This window comes from Haliotis rufescens, unplaced genomic scaffold (genome assembly GCF_023055435.1).
Source record: "Haliotis rufescens isolate VD_foot unplaced genomic scaffold, xgHalRufe1.0.p SCAF_599, whole genome shotgun sequence".
NCBI classification, from domain to species: domain Eukaryota; kingdom Metazoa; phylum Mollusca; class Gastropoda; order Lepetellida; family Haliotidae; genus Haliotis; species Haliotis rufescens.
Genome location: NW_025964333.1, coordinates 1 through 7,500, shown reverse-complemented (window position 1 = coordinate 7,500; position 7,500 = coordinate 1). Strand labels below are relative to the sequence as shown.

General features: G+C 37.7%; 1 long non-coding RNA gene across 1 annotated transcript in view; it reads right to left on the bottom strand.

The window, feature by feature from the left end:
* LOC125374595 overlaps window positions 1-3,260 on the bottom strand; it is a 4,737-nt gene extending 1,477 nt beyond the window's left edge. Inside the window, exon 1 of the long non-coding RNA XR_007218684.1 lies at window positions 3,244-3,260. This is a non-coding gene — a long non-coding RNA (uncharacterized LOC125374595). The remainder of the gene's footprint in view (window positions 1-3,243) is intronic.
* Between the last annotated feature and the right edge of the window lie 4,240 nt (window positions 3,261-7,500).

Here is a 7,500-nt window from a genome sequence, read left to right as displayed (position 1 = left end):
GACTCACTCACTCACTCACTCACTCACACACTGACTGACTGACTCACTCACTGACTCACACACTGACTGACTGACAGACTCACTCACTATTTACATAGTGTGTATTAGTGAGTGAATGAGTTGAGTTGAACGCTGCTTTTAACAGTATTCCAGTTATATCAAGGCGTGTTAGCTTAATGTGGGAGGAAAGCCCCAAGTGATGCAGGTCTCGGACGTTTACCACTTTGGTGAAACCCACAAGCACGGGTATGGTGCTGACAAACCTAGAAACATAATCGGGGCGAACCGGAATTCGAACCAACAATCATAGGTTTCTGGCGTGCCCAAGGGGCTCAACTCTGCCATAGTGTGTATTAGGAAATGAAGATGATCTTTTATAACAGAATATGACAGGTATTATGCAGTATGACTTCACATTTATGTCATCAAATACTCTCCTTTTTGAAGCTGCTGAAACAAACCATGTGTCATGTGCATACAACTCTACAACAAAGCGCAATGAACAACAGAAAGCAAACATCCAATGTCTCGACATATTCTACTGATTTGTGACCATTTACGACAACATCAATGTGGCAGGGTTAGTCACAAGACGTATCAGGCAGATGCAGCACTGACAAGAATGATGCTTTACCTGCAACTCGAAACATATTCCACATCCAATTATCAATATTAATGAAAATAACGACTAATAAAGAAATGCTACCTACCTTTTACCTGATCAACAGCTATTGAAAATATTATTTTTTTCATATTTCTTTCATTGCATATAGAAAAAAAAAAAAAAATCACAAATGTTCAACTTCATTAAAATCTATCATTGTGCATGTTACCACTACACAAAGCTGTAGCGAGCACTAACATCTGATTTTAATAAGACTGACAAATATGATTAAACAATATTTTGAAAAGTCTTTTTTACTTCCTGCTAAGTCTACAAACGATTTTCAGTTGTGAAAATAATTCAAAGTTTGTCAGTATAGGGGAAGTAACCCTTGACTTTTCATTTTTTTTAAATCACATTTTATAATTGCATTCTTATTTTGTTCGCTGATCCTACAGTTCTTTAAAACAAAAACATAAACCAGTGATGGGAGGGAAGAGAGACAAAAATTGTCATTGATTACGGGGGACTCCGTAACACTACCCCATGCAACTGACAAATACCACATTATCTTGATACAACTGATTGATATGAAATAAATTTAAGATTTTTTAGGTCAGTGGATCCATAAACCATGCCCAAAAAATGAAAGGCCAAATATTAGAAATGTTATACCAATACCCACAACTGGTACCGTCACAGTAAGTTCCAAGGGCGTTAACTAACCTATATGACAAACATAATACTTCAATTGCTGGAATTTCAAAGATATAAAACACGAGATGACAAATGAAAATGGAGCAACACACACCACATAATGTGAATTATATTTTATCACAGCAATTTTACACAAAAAAACAGATAGATATGGCATTCTTCCAGATTCAGAAAAGAAAGAATTCTAGCAACTGAATTAAAGAATTAAATCCATCACACACTGAGGAGAAGACTAACTACCATGTCCCATTCAAACTAACAGAGAACCAAATACAATTAGAATCACCTCTAGAAAACTAGCACCAAGAGGCCTGTAGCTCACCTGTCCCAAATTAATGCATATTGATGTAAGAGATGACTTTTAGTAAATGCATTTATGGACCGACCATTTGACATTCTTGGGGGCAGGGAATTTTTTATGGGGCTGCAGCTGCAAAGCCAGATATATTTTTAATAATAAAAGTCTAAATTAAAAAATTAAAAAGAATCTTGCAATAATGTTTTTGGGGGCTCACGATTTCTTTTTTTCTAACATTCCAGCGGCTACATTGTTGAAAGACTAATCACACCTCGTATACTGAACAAAAAAAGTTCCTGTGACGTTGTCATGTTGAAAGGTAATGCCTGGGCCATGACGACGCAAAAACGGTAGAACAACAGGGCCGATGATCTTGTCGCGGTAGCGCTGTCCATTGAGATTTCCCTCTACCACTATCAAACGGGTCCTCTATCTTGCTGTAATCCCATCCCCATACCATAATGCTGCCGCCCCCGAACCAATCTTCTTCCATGACACAATGATTGACGTAACGTTCACCTCGACATCAGTACACTTGAATCCGTCCATCGCTGTGGCTGAGGTAAAAATGAGAATTGTCAATGAATAGAACTTGTCCCTACTGCATGGCCGTCCAGCGTAGATGCTGTCTGCACCACTGCAGACGTGCTTGACAGTGGTTTCCTGTCAAAATGGGACGTCTGACGGGTCCTTCTGGCGACAATCCCTGCACATCTGAGGCGACGACGTACGGTTTGTGAAGATATTCGTCGAAGGCCAGGGATGCTTCTTGCAGGCACTGTTGCTGGCTGGAATCGACTTCATAGGTGTGTTGTTCGAATCCAGTTGTCTTGTCGATTATTGGTTACGCGTGGCCTGCCACTCCGAGGATTGTCTCTGACTACATCCGTCTGTTGCCAACGTTGCCATAAACACAAAATGGTGTTTCTATGGACGTTAAATTGTCTTGCAACATCACGTTGACTCGATCCTGCTTCAAGCATACCAATGGCTCGCAGACGTCATATTCGGACAGGCGTGGCATTTGGTAATGTTGAATAATTGCGTAATTTTGTTGTTTTTCTGAGTGGTTGTTGTCAACACGATGCTAAACATACATATGGAATCCCGTTAACGCACATGTTTTGATACCCATTCTTGGGTAGTCAACTTTTGCATGGAATGCATGCTTTTTTAGAGTAGTTGCGTTTTTGTGACTTGATTCCATACATGTACCACAATACTGAAAACCAAACTTACCTTGTTTGAAAAATACACTTAAATATTGGTGTCACAGGAACTTTAGTTGTTGAGTATATTTTAGCATATGGGGCAATTTGGAAAACATATACCAGTGTCAATCACATCACAGCTTCCTATGCCTTCAAAAACAAATTTCAATCATTGACAAATATTTGGGCCCCTTTTATTGTCAGAAATTCTCATAAAGTTCATGTTCAATCCAATGAAAGACGATGCAAGTGAGAAGTGTGTACTGACGGATGACACACAATATAAGCACATATGGCCCTTTGGACCAGGTGAGCTAACAAAGAGAAGACAGAGAACCAATGAAGATCTAGGTAACCGATATATATACTGAAATACACATCCATCTAATGAACAACTAGCTATATCTACATACCTTCACCCCTTCCTCCTTAAAACAAAATACAAATATTCACTGGGCAAGGGAACACAGTTCATAGTGTTATGACCAAAGAATAGTATGAAATTCAGCCAATACATATATACCGTATTCGACGTAATAAGCGCCCAGGGCGCTCTCAAAATTAGGAATAGGGGGCTCTTATTAGAATATAATTTTGGTGAAAAAAACAGAGCTGAAAAATAAATTTTGTGGTTTATGCTGACAGACTAAAATGTTTATGTACAACAGATATATTTTTCCAGAATGTGTATTCCACGAGTGTGTATTATACACAAATAATTAAGTCTTGTGTACATTGATCAATTGGAAGGGGTGCTAATTGGGATTGTTCACTAGCCAATATATTAGCAAATATCGCTGTGGGCGCTTATTAGAGCGGGGCGCTTATTACGTCGAATACGGTAATCTACTTTCGCATGGAGCTTCAGGCATCAAAATTTGTACCCTTGGTATTACCTGAGTCTATATATTTGCAAGTCCTGGGAACACTTAGTACCGTATTCGATGTAATAAGCGCCCCACTCTAATAAGCACCCACGGAGATATTTGCTAATTTGATACGTTTTAGGGGTCCCAGGCTTAAAAACTTGTATCCAAGGGTGACTGCTGTACCAACAACAGTCTGCAACTTCAGCCACTAGCCCGAAGCCCGCGTCAGTAAAATTCTATTTGGTCTCTTAACGTAAGATAATACCATTAAATATGATAGCACGAAAATGTACTAAAATGGATGCTAAGAGCAAAGTTCAGGCTCCTTGACTCAAAGGTAAATAAAATATAATGTATGTGTGATGCTTATGTTTACAAGGGACTTCCTTTTTTGAATCCGTAAAAAATGACACTGACTGCGTGACATTGTTTGTATTTAGCTTATCACAACAGAAATATCAGAAAAATCTAACGAACAAGTTTAGATTTAATCATGTTAGTTAGTTTCAATTATTCCAACAACCATAATCTTATTCCAACAACCATAATCTTATACGTCTAATTGGAAGCTCGGTGGAGAAAAGTTCCATCCGTCCTATATTTGTTTGTGTATTGGATGAAATATTCTGTAAAATACCTGTGAATAATTTTGTCCATGTGTGAACAGTGTTTCATTTGTTTGTTTGTTTGTTTGTTTGTTTGTTTGTTTGTTGTTTAACACAGCACTCAGCAATATTCCAGCTATATGACGGCGATCTGTAAATAATCGAGTCTGGACCAGACAATCCAGTGATTCACATCATGAGCATTGATCCACGCAATTGGTTGGTTGGTTGGTTTGTTGTTTTACGCTGCACTCAGCAATATTCCAGCTATATGACGGCGATCTGTAAATAATCGAGTCTGGACCAGACAATCCAGTTATTCACATCATGAGCATCGATCCACGCAATTGGGATTGATGACATGCATCAACCAAGTCAGCGGGCCTGACCACCTGATCCCATTCGTCGCCTCTTACGACAAGCATAGTCGCCTTTTACGGCAAGCATGGGTTGCTGAAGACCTATTCTACAACAGATCTTCACGGGTCTGGTGGATTAGGTGCTGTAATCAAACTTGATCATTGTTGATGTGGCTTCCAATTAGCATTGGTTTAGATGGGTTCCCCCTAAACACCTGTGACATGGAGGATGATAAGTTAGTATCTCATTGCATATCTCATTGCATATCTCATTGCGTATCTCATTGCATATCTCATTGCGTATCTCATTGCATATCTCATTGCGTATCTCATTGCATATCTCATTGTATCATATTGCATATCTCATTGCATATCTCATTGTATTTCATTGCATATTTCATTGCGTATTTCATTGCATATCTCACTGCATATCTCATTGCATATCTCATTGTATCTCATCGCATATTTCATTGCGTATTTCATTGCGTATCTCATTGCGTATCTCATTGCGTATCTCATTGCACATCTCATAGCGTATCTTATTGCATATCTCATTGCGTATCTCATTGCATATCTCATTGTATCTCATTGCATATCTCATTGCATATCTCATTGTATCTCATTGCATATTTCATTGCGTATTTCATTGCATATCTCACTGCATATCTCATTGCGTATCTCATTGCATATCTCATTGCATATCTCATTGCATATTTCATCGCATATCTCATCGCATATCTCATCGCATATCTCATTGCATATCTCATTGCATATCTCATTGCATATCTCATTGCATATCTCATTGCATATCTCAACATAACAGTCAAGGCATGCATTGTAAAATTCACTCATTGCAGTAGAACTGTAATACATACCACTTCCTCATCCTAGCGATGCATGAAACACACACCAACACTGGCATTTAGCAACATACAGAACACAATGGACATTGCCTTGATCATGATCAGGGCTCGATTTAACTATAATGACATGCACAAGTGCAACCTTTTATTGAAAAATGCAAGCTAATATATATGTCTACATGCACCAAGTACATGTCAACAAATTTCAAATTTGTATCTTGACGAAACCTTATTTGTCAACAACATTCTTTGAACACAATGAATACCCTAAACTTTATTTACAATACCACATCACTAATCCCTGTGTTACATGGAATATGTCATGCCTTCTTGGGCTTGATGTCATCAAGCTGTCGTACTTCAAGATTATGTACAGTTGCTTCATCTGTCACTGAAGCTGATGATCAAATAACGTTTTATATTTAGATTCTCCAACTGATGATCATCATTATAATCATTATATGACGGTTGCCATTGGTGACATTACCACATCAAAGCTGTTACAGTATGTGCTAACTGTATTCAAAATCATGACATTCATCAGAATCTGAAATTTATTTAGTTAGATAAAGTTATGGGAACAAGGTTCAACTTGATGTTTTCTGCTGCATCTTAGGTTTTCATGTCAACATGCACGTGCTGCAAGTTAAATCAAGTTTTTTAAATCGAGCCTTGCATGTTGATATCAGGCTAAACATGCATGCACATTTGTTAATATTGTGTGTTGCATTACACACAATAGCCACAATATTAAAGGGACAGTCTGTCGACGGTTCTGCGTGTTTTTAAATCATACAAGAAATAATTTCTGAGTGTGGTGTCACATGCCCAATTCAATTCTTCAAATCAAACTGGCCTCAATCTTGTTTTATAATAGAGAACAAATGAAGAACAGCTTATGTGTTCTCTTACGGCTGAGTTACAAAATACTACCAGTCATCTGAATAGATTAGAAGCCAGTGCTAATCAAAGCCTAGAATATAATATAAATAATATGTCTTTGTCGAATGAAGCCAATCACTCTCCTACTCAGAGTTCCTTGCGCTCAGTCAACTACCTTTATCACATCGTCACATCGTCATATCATCACATCGTCACATCTAACGCTGTGCATTCACAATGATTCATGTATTCTTCATTTGTTTCATTTCAGATGAGTCTACACACTTAGATAAGCATACGTCAAAAATATGTAACTTTCATTTATAAAATATCCTAAAACGGGAAAAACTATTTACATTTGCTTATTTATCCTTCACGTCCTTTCGTCGAAGCCCTAAATTAATACAATGCCTATGGAGAGCTTGCGACGGGTCACTTTGATGTGCAAAGCTATATGATCATGCATTTATTGTCGCAGTTGTTGTAGTATATCTACATAATAATGCCAAACAATATTAAAGCGCACCAACAGGCTTGTATTAGGCCCATCCGTTCTTATTTCAGAATAATTGCATTTGTTTCCAAACAAGAGAAATGTCTGGTCACGTGATAAGCCTGCACCCGCGGTACGGTCACTAGATCAAAAACAGAATTAAAGGCGGGCTGAGATGGACGTTATCAGCTACAAATTATTAGAAATGTTTACAAACAAAGCTTTAGAATGGTCGAGGTACTGTCCCTTTAAATTTGAAAAATACTGAACGACAAGTCATGTGTGCAAATCACAACAAACAATTGAGAAATACAAAATACAAAATGCTGAGTGATGTGAGGGTACTGTATTAAGAGAATGATCCAATGATATTCAAACCTCAGTACTATTTGATGTCTGCAGGACAGAAATAAGATATAACATCATCTTTATAATAATTAAATGAATCTAGTTTATCCAGGCTAAGTGATATTTTGGCAAGAATGCAGTATACCAGACACTTTCAGCCATTTTGGATGTACACGAGTTCATTCCTTTGTAACGATTTCTAAGTTTTCAGGTGCCATTTTTTGTCACCTCGCTAAAATAACAGGGGGTTT